Below are 12,426 nucleotides of genomic sequence, written 5' to 3'. Positions count from 1 at the left end.
CTGTGAAGTTTCATAACCTTAATTGCCTACCGTCTGTAAGCTGTTAGTGTCTTAACGACTGTTCCACAGGTGAACATTAATTGTTTACGGTTCATCGAACAAGCATGGGAAACAGTGTTTAAACCCTTTACAATGAAGATCTGTGAAGTTATTTAGATGATGAATTATCTTTGAAAGACAGGGTCCTGAAAAAGGGCTCAAGCATTCAGTGTGCGCTCTGAGAGCGTAACACTCTGAATTTACAATCTGACAATGTTCTGAATTTACGAGCGCACTCTGGCACTCCAGATTGAATTTAAGAACACACCCGAAGTCGTAAAATGTCTAACTAGTAATTTGTGCTAACTAGCTAGCAAGAGGATGCATAGCAACAGCATCAACTTCCGGTCAACCGGCAAAGAGCTAGTATGCTCAACTGAAAGGATACTGGTTCGTTTACAGTATACTAAAACAAACTAATAGTATATACACGCATTAAGTATGTAGTATACAGTATGTTAGTATGGGTATTCTAACACAGCTATAGTGTTTAATCTTGGGGCTGTGGCTGTCTTGACATTTTGGCAGCTGGTTATTGTCATGCATAAGACTGCCGGTCTCATGGTATTTGAATACGTTGTATGAATAGGATATTGATCATTTGAGAAAATAGCAAAGGCTGCACTCTGTTCCTTGTCTCAGGCTGCACAGCTGTTCACTCAAGTGATCATATTTTTACCATTCAGACTTGTTTAATCTCGTCTTTACTAATATGTATAAAAGTAGCTTTGATTTAGAATGGCCCATTATCAAATGGGGAACAGTGGCAGAGGAAAAAATACATTTCATCGGTGTGCACTCAAATAGTGAATGGAGGCTGCATGCTTCCCTGCCAGACCGTTTTGTAGGTCATGGCAATGGTTATAGCAGAGCATGTGCTTAATATGAGCAGCTGAGAAATAAATATTCCACTCCATGCATCAACCACTGTTTGAGGAGCACGTTTTTGCTGCCCGACAAAACCCAAATATATTTGAGTTTGTTTAACATCACCCCCGGCCACCACAACTCCACGTGCCCCCACAGCCCTGGGAAGAGTGTCTATGCGCTACCATTTGGAATTACAGTGTACAATGCTTTCAACACAATAGCCAACTGTTTTACAACTTTAAACTTACACCATCAAAACCCCTCTTCCCCTGTACCTGTTGCCCGACAGGTGGTAGGTAGTCCTCTGTATGCCATGGGCTACCCAGTGCTTAATTTGGCAAACCAAGTGAAATCTGTTCGGTAACATCAATAGTAATGTTTTCGCAAGAAACAATTTACTAAACTTGCGGAAGAGTGACTAGTAATTATGTTCCGGCACCCAGACCATCCGCTCAAAGAAAACTATAATAATCCTGCTGTGGCTGAATTTAGTTGATGATCCCTGGCCTACGGCTATACGTTCTCTCCCAGACTCATGGATAGATATACGCACTTTGGAGCGTAGCATAAGATAATCAGTCCATCCAGGATGCATAATACAGCCCACACTCAAAGGCAATTACTCAAATTTGTTTAATTTTGGAGTCTAGACCAATGACATCTTGAAAATCGGTTGTGTAATGTTTTCCTGCCATGCGTAATATGCGGTAGGCTATAATTTTAATTCAGGTTATTTCCTTTTTTTTCAGGCCTGGGCTCATAACCATATGCATAAGCTCTAACATGCATATGAGTGTTTTGAATTAAGGCCAGATCGTTCAAGATGTTCAAACGTTCATAGATAACCAGTAGGGTCAACTAATAATCACAGTGGTTGTAGAGGGTGGAGCAGGTCAGCACCTCAGGAGTAAATGTCAGTAGGCTTTTCATAGCAAGGCAGAGGTTGAGACATAGGGTGGTAGAGAGAGACAAAAACAGCAGGTCCAGGACAAGGTAGCACATCCGGTGAACAGGTCAGGGTTCCACAGCCACAACAGCAGAAACTGAATCAGCAGCACAACCAGGAGTCATCAGGCATGGTCCTCGGAGAGAGCGAGAGAAGGTAGTTACGTAGCAAAGGTGTCAGCTAGAAATTACATGCAGGAGCTTGTAGTTTTGCATGTCTACTTTGATGCAAATTAGCATTTCCAAATCGGAGTATAAATAGAGCCAAAAATATTTAGTTGTCCCCTTGTCCGAGAGAGATTAACATGGTTATCAAAATGTCACGCCCGGGTAATACTACACAAAACAGCCCTTAAGTGTTTCTAAAATCCTCTACGGGGAAAATTGGTGGAACTAAAATTGGAACCATTTCCCTGTTTGACCGCTAGGTTTTATTATACCTCCACTGTGGGGCTCTATTGGATATCATTGGCAAAAGTGTCATGCAAGTAATCCATACCAAACTCATCCATACCCGTCATAACGCACTCACTTCCAAATCTAGTTTTGGATTAGAGGCTGATCAAAATGATCCCATTTACTCTTTATAGTCAGTTTTGACACTATAATTAATGTTTCTGACTCATATTGATCACACATAGGCATTTATAAACAGAAGTTGGTTTGAGGAGGCAGTTCCCATTTATGACCTAACAAATCAGGTGAGGTCCTAACTAATCAGTTATCTTAATTGATCAATCAAGTACAAGGGAGGAGCAAAACTCAAGACACTTCCAGGAATAGAGTTTGGCACCCCTGCTCTGTGGTGACCTCTCAATAGAGACTGAACCTGTTTGATACTCACGCTGTTCCTCATAATTCTAGTCCAGTATGGGTTTGTATTTATCTTTTTGGTCAAACACTAGTATGAAATAAAGGTATATTCTAGTTGATCAGAAGATGTCTAATGTCTCAATTCAAAATGTACTTTAATCTTGGTCAATTAATACTGATTACCACAAATCTGATTGAATCCTGGCTTACACGACAGGATGCATAAAGAACACCTGCAGTTCCACTGTAACCCCACTAGAGGACACATGTAATAAAGCACCACTAGCTGATAAGTGGGTAGAATTGCCTGAGATTGTAAAGCACTACAGCACCTAAAGTAACTCCCCAATATGCAAGCTGTTTCATCAGTTCCAGAAGACTTGAGGTGAAAACACAGTGGACTGCGTTTCTTTAGATAATGTGGAAAATGTTTAACATGAATACAAAGTGCCTCCAGCTTCACCTGCTGACAACACTGAGCTAGTATTTCTAATTTCACTGTTTTTAAATAGTCCCTCTATTTAAAAACCTAATTTCTCTGCAGTTGGGTCTTCATTTTGTAGAATATATTTGATTCTCGCTCTGTTCTAAGGTGCTACGCACTTAGAAATTAGGGTTCTTCGGGAAGGGTGATGTTCTGTGTGGAACCATAATGACTAAAAATTACTGAGCCCTTCAAATGGCTCTTTGCAGTTCAGAAAAGGGATTTTTCCTCTTTTAGTGATAATTAAAATGTGGAGGCACATTACAATATTTTGGGGTGTAGCTTGCTCACAGCTGTTGTGCAACCGTGAGTGTCATTCCAGTTTATGTAATCTGGTGTGTTATGCTGTGAAAAGGCTGGCTGATGCCTAGCTGCTTTTAGCAAAGCAAGTCTTTATTTTACATACACTAGCATTGCTCCAAATTGTATCGGGTTGCACAAAAAGACAGAACATTTAAATACATTTAAACATCAACTTACTATGCCATTGGGCAGGATGGTAGCCGATGCCCTTCACATTAAAAGGTTTTCACTGAAAATCAGGATCAGTTGCTTCTCAAAATGTGAGATTTATTTGAATAAATATATCAAAACAGCCTAAACCAATTAAGACCTACAATAAAACAAACAGGTCTTTCCTTGCTCACCTCTCACTCAAACTGGCAGGCTCCCACAAACATTTAAACACCTGTAGTGCGTCAACTCAATTAGTGGGAGGAGCCTACAATTAGCCAACCTGTGTTGTCATACCAACATTCCACACACACGTTCAATTAAAGACAATCAACTGATTCAGGCAAAATGGTGGAAAATATATCACTCTATAGCCAGATGAAATGGTGATAGAAAACAGGGCCATTTACACAATATACAGTACATTCATAAATACACATACAGCAAAACTTGGGAAATGTTCAGTCTTTTATTAAGTGAGGATGTGTTCACATCGTCACATATGTCATTACATGTTGTTTATGACTATGGCCAGTGACAGTGTCTTGTGAGGGACTCATTTATGGCCTTGTGTCATTTGAGAACAGTTGACTAAATCAGTGGTTCTCAATTCTCTCCTCAGGGAACCCCAGCAGTAGTGATGGGAAGTTTGGCTCTTTTTACTGACTCAGATCTTTTTGACTCCTTCAGTCAAAATAACAAATCTTTTGACTCATTTGAGCCAGTAATGCCCAGAGCACGCAGGACCCTCTACCAGTGAACGATGAACTGAAAACTCAAAAGAGTCATGATTCTACAAGCCTCTCGTTCACATGTCATTCACCATAAGGGGCTTATTGGAGCTGTCATTTGTGACTGAAACTTTTAAACGTGTGCTTCATACAATGCAGGATGTAGTTGTTGATTGCTAGCCATACAAATAAGGTTTCTTGAAACATTTGAAACAAGGTCTAGTTGTGGCCGCAGCTGGACTTCATTGTGAACAACTCTTGGCGGAACGCATTGCTTGACTGCCGTGAGATGATAAGCACAATGCCGTTCGCAAGTTCGAGTTTGTTGAGCAGAGGCTGTGTATATTTTGGTTGTGCAAAGCTGTGTCCATATCATTCAATAATCAGTCATTTGCAGTCATTCTAGCACCATCCAATCAATTATCAGTTCTTAACATGTTTTTTTCTTCTATATGCTTATGATACTCGTGGTCCCGTGTGGCTCAGTTGGTAGACATGGTGTTTGCAATGCCAGGGTTGTGGGTTCGATTCCCATGGGGGACCAGTATGAAAGAAAAAAAAAGAAGAAAAAAAAACGTATGAAATGTATGCATTCACTACTGTAAGTTGCTCTGGATAAGAGTGTCTGCTAAATGACTAAAATGTAAATTATCTATTTCCCTGCAAGGATATGACAGACAGTTAAAGCATGTCTCTGGAGCCGCTGAGCCGGAGGAGCATGAATTAATCCTGCTGTAGTACTCATTGCGACCAGCACTAGCAGGTCAAACGAACGAGTCACTCAGAAAAATTAATCATGACTCTTGAGTCTATCATGGCATTCTCAAATACCCAACTTCTGTTCCTTAGCCCAATTTACTAGGCTGGCTATCTCTGGCCTCTCCATGATACTCAAAACCAGGGCTACATTGCATCTGAGAGCACAGTCCTCGAGTCGTTCAAAAGATGGAATTGTTTGCGAACTGCACATTGATTTAACTTTTCAACGCCTATGGAATTCTAACAATATACAGTTGAAGTCTGAAGTTTACATACATGTTAGCCAAATACATTTAAACTCAGTTTTTCACAATTTCTGACATTTAATCCGAGCAAAAAGTCCCTGTCTTAGGTCAGTTAGGATCACCACTTTATTTTAAGAATGTGAAATGTCAGAATAATACTATAGAGAATGATTTATTTCAGCTTTTATTTCTTTCATCACATTCCCAGTGGGTCAGAAGTTTACATACACTCAATTAGTATTTGGTAGCATTGCCTTTAAATTGTTTAACTTGGGTAAAACCTTTCAGGTAGCCTTCCACAAGCTTCCCAGAATAAGTTGGGTGAATTTTGGCCCATTCCTCCTGACAGAGCTGGTATAACTGAGTCAGGTTTGTAGGCCTCCTTGTTGGACACGCTTTTTCAGTTCTGCCCACAAATTTTCTATAGGATTGAAATCAGGGCTTTGTGATGGCCACTCCTATACCTTGACTTTGTTGTCCTTAAGCCATTTTGCAACAACTTTGGAAGTATGCTTGGGGTCATTGTCCATTTGGAAGACCTATCTGCGACCAAGCTTTAACTTCCTGACTGATGTCTTGAGATGTTGCTTCAATATATCCACATCATTTTCCTGCCTCTTGATGCCATCTATTTTTTGAAGTGCACCAGTCCCTCCTGCAGCAAAGCACCCCCACAACATGATACTTCCACCCCCGTGCTTCACGGTTGGGATGGTGTTCTTCGGCTTGCAAGCCTCCCCCTTTTCCTCCAAACATAACGATGGTCATTATGGCCAAACAGTTCTATTTTTGTTTCATCAGACCAGAGGACATTTCTCCAAAAAGTACAATCTTTGTCCCCATCTGCAGTTGCAAACCATAGTCTGGCTTTTTTATGGCAATTTTGGAGCAGTGGCTTCCTTGCTGAGCGGCCTTTCAGGTTTTGTTGATATAGGACTCGTTTTACTGTGGCTATAGAAACCTTTGTGCCTGTTTCCTCCATCATCTTCACAAGGTCCTTTGCCGTTGTTCTGGGATTGATTTGCACTTTTCACACCAAAGCACATTCATCTCTAGGAGACAGAATGCGTCTCCTTCCTGAGTTGTGTGATGGCTGCATGGTCCCATGGTGTTTATACTTGCGTACTATTGTTTGTACACATGAACATGGTACCTTCAGGTGTTTTGAAATTGCTCCCAAGGGTGAACCAGACTTGTGGAGGTCTACAATTGTTTTTCTGAAGTCTTGGCTGATATCTTTTGATTTTCCCATCATGTCAAGCAAAGAGGCACTGAGTTTGAAGGTAGGCCTTGAAATATATCCACAGGTACACCTCCAATTGACTCAAATTATGGCAATTAGCCTATCAAAAGCTTCTAAAGCCATGACATTGTTTGGAATTTTCCAAGCTGTTTAAAAGCACAGTCAACTTAGTGTATGTAAACTTCTGACCCACTGGAAATGTGATACAGTCAATTATAAGTGAAATAGTCTGTAAACAATTGTTGGAAAAATTACTTGTGTCATGCACAAAGTAGATGTCCTAACCAACTTGCCAAAACTATAGTTTGTTAACAAGACATTTGTGGAGTGGTTGAAAAACAAGTTTTAATGACTCCAACCTTAGTGTTTGTAAACTTCCGACTTCAACTGTAATATGGCTAACCAGAATAAAACAAAACCTGTAGTTCTTCAAAAGGATCTATAAAGAACCTTTCAGATTGACTTAGGTTCTTTTATAGAACCATTCTCCATAAAGATTCTATAAAGAACCATATAAAAAAGTTCTATATAGCCCTAAAAAGGGTTGTAACCGCAGCAGAACCCTTTTCTGGTGCTATACTGTATATGCCCTTTTATTAATGGTTCTTCATATGACTTTAGGAAAGGGTTATTTAAAGAACCATAAAGCTTCCATTTAGAACATTATGAACATTTCTTTATAGAACCATGAAAAAAAGCTTCTTTCTATATAGCACCGAAAAGGGATCTGCTATGGTTACAAGGCAAATAACTCTTATTTGGCACTATATACTGTAGAAGATAATGTTTTTTTTGGTGTGTGTGTCGGCCTACATGTGTTTCTCTAACTTAAGGAAATATGGTTAGGTGTTATCAATAAAATTTGAATTTAAATAAAAATAGATTTATTGATCAAAGACATGCTTCCTGTGTTTTTATTGACTAGAAGAAATGTTTTATTCAAATCAGAACAGTTCACATCTGTTATAGAGATTAGTAAATAATATATTACCATTTAATATTTACACTTTTTTTAAATGTCACAAGTATAACAACTTTTACTTTATAATTGTACATAGATGATTCATGTCGAAAAATGTCAGAAATATTATTCAAATAAGATTTGATACAGAGTGATTAGCAAAGCATATACAGATAAGGCATAAGACTACCCATTTATTGATTCAATATTTTAAAAAAAATCTTAACATTAACAGTTTGTGCAGTAGGATCATAGTTTGAGAGCATCATTTTAAAAAAATGCCTTCAACATGAAGGTAATGGGAGAAAATCCTATTCACAGATCAGACCTGTGTAGAGAGAGCTTGTATAAACAAAGTACTATTTCAGCTCCTCTCTCAGATATTACATCATCTGTTGAAGAAATGTTTCTCTCTCTCTCTCTCTCACTCTCACTCTCACACTCTCACACTCTCACCTTATCGGGACTACATCACTGTCAGAGAGACCTCTGATTGGCGGATATGTATATCAGGATGGTCAGCATCACCAAACTTCCATTAGAAAAGTATGGGTACATTCTCTCAGTAAACACTGTATTTGTAGATGTGTGTCATGTCTTTCAGGTCATAGAAAGACACCTCCCTCTTGTCATAGTCCAGCTGCACTTTGGTCCTCTGGGGTCTCCTCTTCAGCGTGAGACTATTATCTCCTGCACTATATTTACCTCTCCTCAAATTTATGGCCCACTATCTATACACTGCAGTTGCAAATATTTCCTTCTTCCTGTTGATTTACTCCTTGGCCACACCTATATACCAGTGAGAGTGGTCCCCTACCTCCACCTCCCAGCTGTCTTTTCCTGAGCTGAACCCTTCAGAGCCCAGAACAATGGCGTAAATTTTGTTCCTCTCTGGGTTGTCAGGGAGCTGCTGCCTTTTCTCTAAATGTCTCACAGTGGTCAGATCATCAGACGGAGAGAGCCTACATTCAGCAGTATTGGGGTCCAGAATCACAGGAGTGTACTTGACAATCCCTTGTATCTTCTTCCAGACTCTGAACTGCAGATTTCCCAGGTGTTTGACCACATCTACCAGTGCTCCTGAGACCAGCTGTGGTTCTGGCAGTGTGAACTGGGCTCTGGAGCTTGTCTGGGTGTGTTTGTAGCTCTTGAGAAATGACACATTCTGTTTCTGCAGGTTCTGTTTCACAGCAGGGATGATTTCTGTAAGAGAGGTGATCTGGTCCTGGATGTTCTTTCTCTCTGGCGATCATCTTACCCTTCTCCTTCTCTTCCTCCCTCCGTGCAGTCAGTCTGGCCTCCTCTTCCTCTCTCAGCAACTGGTGAAGCTTCTCAAGCTCCCCCCTGATCTGCCTCTCTGTCGCTCCCAGCTGCTTCCTGGAGCATTGCATGTCTCCTCTAAGTCTTCACATTTGGTCTACTTGTCCTGCAGTGACTAAAACAGATGTTCGTTTTTCCTTCATGTCTTGCACTGCCTGCTGTAAGGGTATGAATGTGTGTCCATGGTCATCAGGAGATTCACATTTGTGACCCACAGCTCTCTGCTTCACCTTACATAACCACGTTGGTTCATATGTATGTTTACTACAAATGATCTCTCTGTCATCCTTTGGATAACTATCATTCCTCCCTTCCCTGGACCCTCCTGCTTTCAATATCCCTGCATATTTGTCAGCCAGCTCCTTTAATGAAAAATGAATTGCAGCATCCTTAGAAGATTTCCTCTTGTGTAACTCTACATTGTTGTTGTTGCACTGCTTTGCTTTATCTTGGCCAGGTCGCAGTTGTAAATGAGAACTTGTTCTCAACTGGCCTACCTGGTTAAATAAAGGTGAAATAAAATAAAATAAATATGACCAAAATAAAGTAAGAAAATAAGTATGTGTCCGTGGTCAGACGCCTCACAAGTCCTCAACTGGCAGCTTCATTAACTTCTTTGGAATAGGGGGCAGTATTTTCACGTCCGGATGAAAAGTGTGCCCAAATTAAACTGCCTGTTTCTCAGGCCCAGAAGCTAGGATATTCATATAATTGGTAGATTTGGATAGAAAACACTCTGATGTTTCTATAACTGTTTGAATGATGTCTGTGAGTATAACAGAACTTATTTGGCAGGCGAAACCCCGAGGACAAACCAACCAGGATTTTATTTTGAGGTCACTCTCTTTTCAATGGGGTTTCTTTGGGAACCTAGATTTCTAAGGCAGTTGCTTGCCGTTCCTATCGCTTCCACTGGATGTCAACAGTCTTTAGAAATTGGTTGATGTTTTTCCTTTGTGTAATGAAGAAGTAAGGCTGTTCAGAACGAGGCTCGAGGGAAGTGTACTGTTTGATAGAGGCACGTGACCAGAAAGCACGCTCCACATTGTTTTCCTCCGGTATTGAACGCTGTTTATCCCATCTTAAATTTTATCGATTATTTACGTTAAAAAATACCTAAAGTTGTTTTAGGAAAGTAGTTTGAAATGTTTGGACAAAGATTACAGGTAATTTATGAGATATTTTGTAGTCATGTGGCGCGAGTTGGAACTGGTGTTTTTTTGGATCAAACGCGCCAAATAAATTGACATTTTGGATATATAACGATGGAATTAATCGAACAAAAGGACCATTTGTGATGGTTATGGGACATATTGGAGTGCCAACAGAAGAAGATCTTCAAAGGATGCTAGCGTCCCACATATCCCAGAGAAGTTAAATAGTACCCACAAAACACCAGTCTCAATGTCAAAAGTGAAGAGGTGACTCCAGGATGCTGGCATTCTAGAAAGAGTTGCAAAGAAAAAGACATATCTCAGACTGGCCAATAAAAATAAAAGATTAACATGGGCAAAAGAACACAGACACTGGACAGAGGAACTCTGCCTAGAAGGCCAGCATCTCGGAGTCACCTCTTCACTGTTGACGTTGAGACTGGTGTTTTGCATGTGCTATTTAATGAAGCTGCCAGTTCAAGACTTGTGAGGCGTCTGTTTTTCAAACTAGACTTTCTAATGTATTTGTCCTCTTACTCAGTTGTGCACTGGGGCCTCCCACTCATCCTTCTATTCTGGTTAGAGCTAGTTTTCTCTGTTCTGTGAAGGGAGTAGTACACAGCGTTGTACGAGATCTTCAGTTTCTTGGCAATTTCTCACATGGAATAGCCTTCATTTCTCAGAACAAGAATAGACTGATGAGTTTCAGAAGAAAGTCTGTTTCTGGCCATTTTGAGCCTGTAATCGAACCCAGAATTGCTGATGCTCCAGATACTCAAAAGGCAGTTGATAGCTTCTGTATGCTGGCTTTGACTCAGGTCTCACGGTAGAATTGGTTAAGGACCATAATGAACACAATTTTCACAATTTTCAGCCAGTTAGAGGGGGTGTTGAAGTTCACACTGTTCTCTGCCGAATTATCTTCCATGCATCTAGACACCATCTGTGGTCACCTTCGCCATAACCTGGAGGACAGACCAGAACAACAGTTTAGTTTAGGGCATTTTCTAATTCAAGAAATCCAGACTTCTAAGACAAATGTCTTAGAGAATAACAACACACTGTTGAATTTTCTTTTGTTATTATTTTAAAAATGTAATTGGCTTATACTCCCCTATCATCTTGGCAATCTCACAGCAGAGTTACATGCCAGGGAGTCAGAGGGCTAATCCTTAGGAATAAATCCTGACCATCCAGCAGACCCAATCTGGTGAGATTTGTTATTAAAGCAAGACAAAAACAATGAAAACAAAACAACAACGGCAATACACATATCACTGGAGGTGGGGAAAACCTCAAATCATTTGGAGTAACTGTCAACCATTACCAACATCTCTTTTTTCCTTTTACAGGCAGGCATGTGAATAAAACAATTTGCATATTTATCAAAGGGCCCCAGGGGATCAGTAATTCCCCTTTTGGACACATGACTCACATTGTGATTCATACGTCCGACAATAACAACAACACTGCTTGCTAAATAAAAAATAAACTAATCAGAAGAAAAAAATGAATTCTCTCTTGATAACCGTAAGGAAATAATAATGATAGCCGTAAGGAAATAATTGTATCCCATAAGGTAATGGTCAAATAGACTAGAGACAGCTCTCTCTCTCTCTCTGTCCTTCTTGTGGTCCAAATTACACATAGGACTATTGATAAATTATAAACTTCCTAATTTTTTGTTTTTGCACAGCCCATAAAAAACAAAACAATGTCTGCTGTCTTTCTAGTGAGGGTGATCAGGCCTCACCAGGAAGTCAGAACAGAAGCCAGAGGTCAGTCAGCCCTATTAAGTGAGTGTTTGTTTTCCTGTACCCCAGACATTATTTAAAGATATTTCAAACATTTTGTGTATCAGGTTTACATTGGGTTTTTCAGTACATTTCTTCTAATCAAGAGAATTTACATGTGTGCAACCATAACTCTGATAATAGAAACTTTAATTTGTGTACAGCATCCTTTCTAACCTGTGAAGAACCCACTAAAACAAAATAAAAGACCCCACACTTCTAAATCAAACAGAATATTAACCACTAACAAATATTAATTAATAGGTGGGTTGTGTGTGGGTGCTGATGTGTGTGTAGCAAAAATCGTAGGGTAAACACAAACAGAATGGCAAGGCCTTGCTTAATTTGGGAGTTTCCTTAACTGCTGAACTCCGGGCACTTTTAACTGCTCTCCTAAGCCACCTGCCTCAGGAAGCCTTTCAAAGGGAGAGATATAGAATAATTGATAAACATTTTAAAAAACTTGGTAGCAGACATTCCATCAGCCCTGGAAGAAAGAAAATAAACATGTACTTACTTTTCACTACGCTACATTTTAATCAGTCCTACAAATTCTTAATCATTAATCACGTTTACTGCATCTTGGGCAGGAAGTCTCAATCCCATGCATATACAG

At 39.9% G+C, this 12,426-nt stretch overlaps 1 pseudogene; it reads right to left on the bottom strand.

Moving 5' to 3' along the window:
• Window positions 1-8,009: 8,009 nt before the first annotated feature.
• On the bottom strand, window positions 8,010-9,414 carry LOC106584878 (E3 ubiquitin-protein ligase TRIM39-like; annotated as a pseudogene).
• Window positions 9,415-12,426: the final 3,012 nt, after the last annotated feature.

This window comes from Salmo salar, chromosome 24, assembly GCF_965601325.2.
Source record: "Salmo salar chromosome 24, fSalSal1, whole genome shotgun sequence".
NCBI classification, from domain to species: domain Eukaryota; kingdom Metazoa; phylum Chordata; class Actinopteri; order Salmoniformes; family Salmonidae; genus Salmo; species Salmo salar.
This window is presented reverse-complemented; position numbering and strand designations above follow the sequence as displayed.